The sequence below is a fragment of the Apium graveolens genome, chromosome 9 (assembly GCF_009905375.1).
Source record: "Apium graveolens cultivar Ventura chromosome 9, ASM990537v1, whole genome shotgun sequence".
Taxonomy (NCBI): domain Eukaryota; kingdom Viridiplantae; phylum Streptophyta; class Magnoliopsida; order Apiales; family Apiaceae; genus Apium; species Apium graveolens.
The window spans coordinates 18,756,609-18,766,438 of NC_133655.1; the positions used below are offsets into that span (position 1 = coordinate 18,756,609).

At 36.0% G+C, this 9,830-nt stretch overlaps 1 non-coding gene across 1 annotated transcript; it reads right to left on the reverse strand.

The window, feature by feature from the left end:
• Positions 1 to 9,458: 9,458 nt before the first annotated feature.
• On the reverse strand, positions 9,459 to 9,565 carry LOC141688015 (small nucleolar RNA R71). The gene has a single exon (XR_012561486.1). It is a non-coding gene; the product is annotated as a small nucleolar RNA R71 (small nucleolar RNA).
• Positions 9,566 to 9,830: the final 265 nt, after the last annotated feature.

Consider the following 9,830-nt stretch of genomic DNA (forward strand, 5'->3'; position numbering starts at 1 on the left):
TGAGTTCCCGAAGCAGAAAACTCTTGTTTTATCCCCTTGAGTTTGCAGAACTCTTCCATAGAGCTGTTCTTGAATTCAATTCCATGATCACTTTTGATGATCTTCACTTTGTATGTTGATCCTTTTTCCAGCTCCCTCACATGATCAAGAAAAATGGAAGGAGATTCATCCTTGGTGTGAAGAAAATACATCCATGTGTATCTTGTATATTCATCAATAATCACAAGTACATACCTCTTCTTGGAAATAGACATAACATTCACTGGTTCAAATAGATCATCATGAAGTAGATGATATGGTTCATGAATGGACTATTCAGTTTTACTCTTGAAAGATATCTTTATTTGTTTGGCTTTCTGGCATGAATCACATAAGCCATCAGGAGTAAACACTGTATTGGGCAATCCTCTTACAAGATCTTACCTCACAAGTTCATTGATATTGTTGAAGTTGAGGTGAGAAAATCTTTTATGCCAGTTCCAACTGTCTTCCACAGATGCTCTACTTAGTAGACAAACTTCTGAATTATCAATTATTATGGAGACCCTGGCTTCATATAAACTACCATGTCTTACACCAGTCAATGTGATCTTGCCATTAGACTTATTGACAATTTCACAATGCTCCTTATAAAAGTTGACATGATAACCTCTGTCACAGATTTGACTCACACTGATCAAATTATGCTTGAGTCTTGCAACCAGAGCTACATTTTCAATGTTGACATTTCTAATTTTGATTTTTCCGTATCCCAAGATTTTTCCTAATTTACCATCTGCACAAGAAACTCTTGGGCCACCCTTCGCCTCCAATTATGATAGCAGGGATTTATAACCAGTCATATGTTCTGAGCATCCACTGCCCAAGACTAGAGCATTCCTCATGTCACCCTTTAATTCAGCATTGTCGGCCTCAACATTAGCATTTTCCATGAGAGCATAACCGATCCCATCATCTGAGTATGATGAATCATCCCAGTTTCTCTTCTTTGATGTCAAAGCTTATTTCTTCTCAGCTCTGGGTATTCTGCAGTCAACTGCAAAGTGTCCAAGTCCATCACAGTTGTAACATCTCTCTTTTGACTTGTCAGGTTTTCCGGATCTAGCTTCCTTCCCATCAGTATCTCTTCTATTGTTCCTCTTATCATAGTTTGAGGAACTGGAGCCTTTTATGGAAAATCTTTTCCCTTTCTTGAAGTTTTTGTAAACCATCTTCATAAAACTTTTAACCAGTAGGGCAACCATTTGATCCATATCTTCATTGTTGTTATGATCATTGTCAGTATCTGATTCAGTATCAGGATTTAAGTCATCATCAGAATTTGATGATTCAGTATCTGACTTAGCAATCATGGCTTTCCCTTTGGAGTAGCTTTTTATCCTAGCTTTCTCCTTCGGCTTTTCTTCAACTTTGAGTGCAACTGGTCTAGCTTTTGATCTTTTCATCTTGCTCCTTTGCTCCATCTCTAGTTCATGAGTTTTCAGAACTTCATAGATCTCATCTAGAGGTGTGATATCAAGATTATAGTTATCCCTGATTGATGTGAATTTAAAGGCCCGCTTTTCAGGGAGATCAAGTAGGAACTTCAAGTTTGAATCCTCCAAATCATATTCTTTGTTGACAAGGGATAAGTCATTCAGTAACTTCTGAAATCTTTCATAGATCTCAGTTAGAGACTCATTGTCCCTTGAGTCAAAGTGCTCATATTCTTGAGTAAGTACTGTCCTCCTGTTCTTCTTGATAGCAGTTGTACCTTGACACTTTACTTCTAAAACATCTCATATCTCTTTTGTTGTTTTACATCCAATGACTCTATTGGACATAACACTATCAAGACTTCTATGCAAGATATGTCTAACTTAACATCCTTCATGATAGACGAGATATCTTCAGGAGTATACTCCTTTTTGTCTTTGTCTATCATTTTCTCTGGTTCTCCTATAAGCGAAACAACTACCTTCATTGGTTTATGAGGACCATCATACATTCTGCTTTGATATTTAGGATCCGTGGCTTCCAAACACATGGCCATCCTGACTTTCCGGATTGGATATTCATATATCTTCAGGATAGGAACTTTGATTGCTTCATATATACTCATGTTGCTGCTTATCTGTGATGCGGCTGAGGGTTGTGGCTTCGGAGTCTGTGTCTCTTCTTCTTTGCCTTCCATTGTAGATTAATCTTCAGATATTAAACTATTTATACATTAAAACCAAGCTCTGATACCAATTGTTAGGCCCTTAATCAACTATAGAGGGGGGTGAATACAGTTAATACAATCTAATCGACAAAGCTTCAACAGAATCAACAGTTTTTTAAATTAACTAATAAAAACTTATTACACATGTACTCTCTCGAAAGGATGAACAAATATCCTTGAGAGATACTAGGTTATGCGAAATATATAACAATATCGCAATGCTTATAGTATGAACCTAATATGTGCTTTATATAGAGCACAACTACCAATGTATAAGGAATCCTATTCTATTAACAACAAGTAAACCTATACTATTGCTTCTGAGATAAAGTCCTTCACCGCCTTGAAATTTCTGTTTCCTTTTCCTCCTCAAAGATCAACTGATGTGACAATACCGATTTCATTATTCATTGACATCATCATCCGTTGAAATCATCATCCGTTGACATCATATCATCCGTTGATATTTCATCATCCGTTGATGTCATTAGCATCCGTTGATATATAAGTTCTGATGTGAAGTTCTGATAGTTTCTGTTTGAGATCATCAATTGCTCCTAACATAATAAGAGGCTTAAAGAAAGAAATCATTTCTTTGAAGCTGAGTTAGTTTGCATGAATGAACATGAAAAGGCATGTAAGAAAGCACAACATAATGAAACTCAGATAAACATCAAGTATGCTAGACTATAAAAAGTTCTAGAATAGTAAAGAGATGTGTTTAAAACTTGGATGACCTCAGGAAAGAAGGTTCATGATTTCATCAGTGATAAAAACTGGAAAAAAATGTCTAGGTTATAACAAATTTGCTGATAGGAATATTAATAAATCCATTAATAATACTACTCCAGTTAGTTTGTTGGAACTAATGAAAGAGGAATTGAGTCAGTCTATGAATTTGGTTCTACCTCTAAGAATAATACTAAAGAAAAAGCTGAACTTAGAGTCCCTACTAAGAAGAAAGAAGATCCTAAAATGCAAGATAAGAAAGGTAAAAATATAGGACTTGTCTCTAAGAGTTAGTTAGACAAGAAGATATGTGAGGTAACGTCTAAGGCTCCAAAACCTAGGTCTAAGAGAGGTAGAAATGAAAAAAAAGGAATAAAAAAGGCAAAAAACTATAAGTACATTCCTAATGCTCTGAGGAAATCTTGTTTTAACTATGGTAATGCTAATCATATTGCGATTGATTACTAGAATCCTAAAAAGAAAGTCTCTAAAATTCCTGAATCTGATATTAGCGGTAGATCAGTATTATACAAACCACAAAATCCTTGTTCTGATTGCGGAAGCAGTTGGCATTCTATTTACACTTGTTAAGATTATCATAGTTTGAATCACAACAATTAAGATCCTTTTTCCAAAATTTAGTAAAATTGTTATTTTAAATAGAACTGCTAAACTGAATGTGCATACATCTTATAGAGTCAAAAATGTCAAGACAAATCCTAATGGTGTAAATCCCGATGGACCAAATCCTGACAAAAGTTCTGCTAATATAAAAATGCATAAGATGTCAAAAAGAGCCCAACAAGTGTGGGTTCTCAAAAATTCTGACTGATTTCTATATTTTTTATTACAGTGAAACAAGAAGAATGTGCTTGTCTTGGACTGTGGTTGTTCATCACATATGACTGGAACTAAATCCCTGTTGTCAGAAAATGAGGAGAAGGCTTGCCTAATGGTTTCCTATGGAGATGGAAATGTAGGAAAAATACTAGGATATGGCAATATTTTCATTAGAAATGTCATCGTCTCAAACGTAGCTCTGGTAGATGGACTGAAGCACAATTTGTTGAGCATTAGTCAAATCACTGACATATATTTCTTTGTCGTGTTCTATGATAGCACTGTGAAGTAGTTTAAAAGTTCATAAGGAAAACGGTTTTCAAAGCTTACAGACATGGAAATATTTACAAAGCCAAACTTTATGCAAATACTGATGGTCCGGAAACTTGTCTGGTAACCAAGGCATCAGTAGATAAAAGTTGGAATTGGAACAAGAAGCTTTCTCGCCTCAACTTCAATAATCTCAATGAACTAGTGAAGAAAGATTTGGTAATAGGTTTACCTAACATGTACCACTCCCCTGATGGTTTGTGTGATGCATGTCAACAAGCTAAGCAAAGAAGAACCTCTTTCAAGAGCAAGTCAGAATCATCCATCAAAAAGCCATATCCAAATGATGCACTTGGATCTCTTTGGTCATGTGAATGTTATGTCAATCAACAAGAAAAGGTATACTCTAGTTGTTGTTAATGAATACTAAATTTACTTGGGTGTTTTTCTTGCACAAAAAGGATGAAAAAGATGAAATTCTCTTGGATCATCTGAGACTGATTGAAAATGGCACAAAGTACAAAGTCCAAATTCTGAGGAGTGACAATGGGACAGAGTTCAAGAACAAGATAAAAGGGAATATCTCAACAATTCTTAGCTCCTGGAACACCTCACCAAAATGGTGTTGTGGAAAGGAAAAATAGGACGCTTATTGAAGCTGGTAGGACTATGCTAATGAAAGCTAATCTACTAACATACTTTTGGGCTGAAGCTGTCAGCACTGCCTGTTATATTTAGAATTCAACTCTGATCAACATACATGGATTAACTCTTTATTAAATGGTCAAAGAAAAGAAGCCAAGATTAAAGCATCTTCATATCTTTGGATGCGAGTGTTTTGTTCTAAGAACATATCCTGAAATGTTTGGAAAATTTGACTGAAAAGATGATGAAGGCATTTTTGTGAAATATCCTTCATCAAAAGCACACAAAGTCTTCATATATGAGAATGAGGACAATTGTTGAATCAATTCATGTTTCCTTTGATGACAAGAAATTCACTGGAATTGAAGAAGACTCGCATGAAGAACTTGTGTTTGTAAACAAAAGACTCAAGTAAGAAGATCTCTTAAGATCAAAATAAATTACCCGATTCCGGTGACAAGTCAAATCCTGATAATGAATCATATCCTGATGAAGATTCTGATCATAATTTAGTGTTAGTTTATGAAGATCCACATGTTGAAGGGGAGTAACATCCACAGACAGAAAGTGATGACACTAGTAATTCAAACTCTGATGAAGAACATGAACCAGAAAATACAAGATCTACTGAAAATTTCTCAAATGAAACAGATGATAGCTCATCAGGAGGAAATCATTCAACTGAAAACCAAAATTAGTCTGATGACCATTCTTGAAACAGAAGTCCTTCCCAATCAGGAACAGACATCACTGATATAGGGGGAGCTTCACATGGATATGATAGCATAAGTGCAGGGGGATCATCAGGAAATGAGACTGAATTACCAAAGGCTGTAAAATGGACAAAAGATCATACATCTGATCTTATTATAGGAGATCCTATGGCTGAAGTCCAAACCAGAAGTGCAACTGAACATGAATGTCTTTATTACAACTTTCTTTCCAAGGAGGAACCAAAGAAAGTAGAAGATGCACTCAAGGATGCTGATTGGATTCAAGCAATTCAGGAGGAGTTGAATGAGTTTGAAAGGAATGAAGTTTGGAAACTTGTTACAAATCCAAAGAATAAATTAGTGGTTGGCACAAAATGGGTTTTTAGGAACAAGACAACATCTGATGGCATAATAATCAGGAACAAAGCTAGACTTGTTGCAAAGGGCTACTTATAACAAAAAGGTATTGATTATGATGAGACATTTTCTCATGTGGCAAGACTGAAAGCTATTCGGATTTTCTTAGCATATGTTGCACACAAAAAATTCAAGGTCTTTAAGATGGATGTCAAGAGTGTTTTTCTAAATGGAGAGATAGAAGAAGAAGTGTATGTTGAGCAACCACATAGCTTCACTGGTCCAAAATTTCCCGATCATGTGTACAGACTTGACAAAGCTTTATATGGACTCAAACAAGCACCAAGGGCCTGATATGAAACACTTGCTAAATTTCTAATTGAAAGTGGTTTCAAAAGAGGTACAATTGACAAAACCTTGTTTTACATAAATAAAGGCAGCGATCTGCTTTTGGTGCAAATTTATGTTAATGATATTATTTTTGGGTCTACTAACAACAATCTGTGCAATAAATTTTCTGATCTTATGAAGTCGAGGATGGGAGAGTTGAGTTACTTTCTTGGACTAAAAGTTACATAAACTGATGAGGGAATTTTCCTTAATCAGTCTAAGTATACAAAGAATTTATTGACTCGGTTCAATATGCAAGAAAATTCAACTGCTGTAACTCCAATGGTCACTACTACAAAGTTAGATCCAGATCAAGGTACAAAAATTGATGTTGCTATCTATCGAGGTATGATTGGTTCGTTACTTTATCTAATTGCTAGTAGACCAGATATTATGTATGCAACATGCTTGTGTGCAATATTTTAGGCCAAGCCCAGGGAATCTCATTTAGTTGTTGTAAAGAGGATTCTGAGATACTTGAAGGGGACTCCATCTCTTGGTTTATGGTATACAAGAGAATAAGATTTTAGTCTAGTTGGCTATGCTGATGTAGACTTTGCTGGATGTAAAATTGACAGGAAGAGTACCTCAAGTGGCTGTCAGTATTTGGGTGGTAGATTGGTCGCTTGGCAGAGCAGGAAATAGAAATCAATCTCTACATCGACAGTTGAAGCTGAATACATTGTTGTTGGCAGTTGTTGTGGTCAGATTATTTGGATCCGAAATCAACTAGTGGACTGTGGATTGTCTTGTACAAAGATTCCTATCTTATGTGACAATCAAAGCACAATAGCAATGACATGTAATCAGTACAACACTCACTCATAAAATATATCAGTATTAAATATCATTTTATCAGAGAGCATGTCAATGAAGGAATAATTGAGCTTCATTTTGTTCCAACTAATCAACAAGTAGCTGATATCTTCACCAAGCCTTTATCATAAGCAAAGTTTGGAAAATTACTTTATGAGCTTGGGATGGTTAACTATGAGAAGAATTGAGTTGTCAGATTCTGACCATCACGTCAGATCTCGATGCATTTAAATCCTGATGATGTAATTCTTACATTGGTTGTGAGTAGGTTATGATTTTGTTTAATTATATTTCCTAAGTAATACTTGATTTATATTAAGTATATTTATGAATTATTTTTGTATATTATTATTGAGTTGTTTATAAAGTAGTAGCATGATTGCTAGTTTTTCGGTGCTGTTGATAAGTGGATTTTATATCTACTTGGAATGCTTCATTACAGGCTTAAGTTGGTATTTTGGACTCAAGTTGTTAGTATTTTGATGTGTTTTTGTGTTTTTGCATCTCAGGCACTAGTAAGAGGAATAATGGAGCTTTTACTGAATATATGATGACACTAGCCAATAATCTGACGTCAAGGCCATTCCCAAATTGTAGAGGATCTCGAGAGCTTCGCGTGGACTATTGGATCGTCAAATTCTGACATACGGAACTCAAACTGCAGACAAAACAAGAAATGGAGCCAAAGTAGCACAAGTGGCGTGCACCCGTGCGGGGAGTTGGGGCGGCTGCGCCAGAGTGCACAAGCGCACGTGCCCGCGTGCAGGTGGGGGCGGTCGCGCGGGAGGTTTTGTCCAGAATTCTGTTTTGACTTGGATTCGAAGATTTGAAGGCCCAGAACATCCAGAAGCCTATATAAACCCAAATAAGACGTTTTTAACACCAAGGAGACCAGAAGATAGCAGACAGAAGACCTAATAGCACAAATTCAATGAAGGAGAACAAGAGCTAGTTTTACTTGTGATTTTTTGCTTAATTTGTAATCTTGGATGCTTGTTTTCTTTATTATTTGAACCTAATACTCTTGTTAACGTACTTTGTTATATTTATTCAGAATATTTCAGACTTAGTTTATCTTAGTTTATTTACCATGCTTTCATTGGAACCCATGGTGATGATGAGTTCGGTTATGAACTAATCATTATCGTGGGGTTCTAACGGATTTACTTATGGATTTCTATAGTTAATTATTTTGTACCTAAGTGTGTGGTGATTGTATAGATTTCTTATGTGCGTCGCAAACATATAAGATAGTGTGTTAATCTCTATCGAAGCGACAGTGAATATAGAGGTCTAGAACTTGCCATTCTAGTATAGGTTCATGTATAATTGTTATGCATGATTCGTAGGTAATTTTAACCATCTTACTTGCCCTATGTAATCACAATAGATAATTTGTGCATTAAACCTTTATGTTGTCAAATTCTATAGACATATAGGGTCTTCTATCTCTTTTGTGAATGCCTGGTAGTAGGGTATTCATACAACGACAGTTAGCGTTTACTAGGTTCGTGTTATCTGATTAGTTGTCATCACCATTTCATGCTAAGGTTAAGAATAATGACTTTGAATGAAGTATTTAATGAAGTTAAAATCTCATGTTTGTCTCATATAGTTAAGTCAACCTTTTAATCTCTTAGTTATTTGCATGTTAGTTTAATCTTAGTTATAAACATCTCAACTTAATATTGTCTTAACATTGAGCGATAATCATATCGTTGTTGCATAAGTACATAAATTAAAGTTAACCTAAACCATTCTCTATGGGAACGAATCTGATTGATATCTTATACTATTTATGAACGCGTATACTTGCATGTAATTTTAGCGCATATTTTTGTCCTAACAAGTTTTTAGCACCGCTGTCGGGGACTCGATGTTAATTTTTACTTTATGTGCTTGACATCAGTGGCCATAAAAGTTCACTAACTCGGATATTTTACTTACTTGTTTGCTTGTTTGTGTTTCAGGTACTCTAGAGAGTGTTTATGTTAACGCGTTCTCGATCTCGCAAGAGAACACTGGATAAAGCGGAGGAAGAAGTCGAAGTAGTTGAAGAGGTTTTTGAAGAAGTTGAGAAAGTTGAAGAAGAAGCGATCGTTGCAATGGGAGAACCAGTAGCAAATCCGAAAGCTTTGATTGATTATTCTCAGCCGAAGATCAATGATATCCAGTCTAGCATTATCAGACCAGCCATCACGACTAATCCTGTTGAAATTAAATCTAGCACGATTCAGATGGTACAGAACTCAGTCCAGTTTGGGGGTTCTCCAATGGAAGATCCCAACATGCACATCAAAGATTTCATCGAGATCTACGACACGTTCAACTTCAACAATGTTTCTGAAGATGTTATAAAGCGGAGGCTTTTCCCATTCTCTCTAAGGGATAAAGCTAAGTGTTTGTTGCATTCTCTACCACCAGGCTCTATTACTACTTGGGAAGATCTTGCTCAAAAGTTTCTTACTTAATTTTTCCCTATGGCAAAGACAGCTGCAATCAGGAACGCTCTTACTCAATTTGCTCAGCAATCGGGAGAGTCCTTATATGAAGCTTGGAAGTGCTATAAGAAGATGCTTAGGAAGTGTCCTCATCATGGGATGCCTGATTGGATGATTATCAACTTATTTTGTAATGGTTTGGGAGCACAGTCTAGACTCATGCTTGATACAACATCAGGCGGAGCCTTATGGCCTAAAATCTATGATGAAGCTTATGAGTTGATTGAACTGATGGATGCTAATGAATACCAGAACCCAACTTAGAGACTACCTCAAGGCAAGGTAGCAAGAATTCTGGAGGTGGATACTGCTACTGCTATAGCCGTTCAGCTTAAAGCTTTAACGATGAAGGTGGATTCTTTGGCT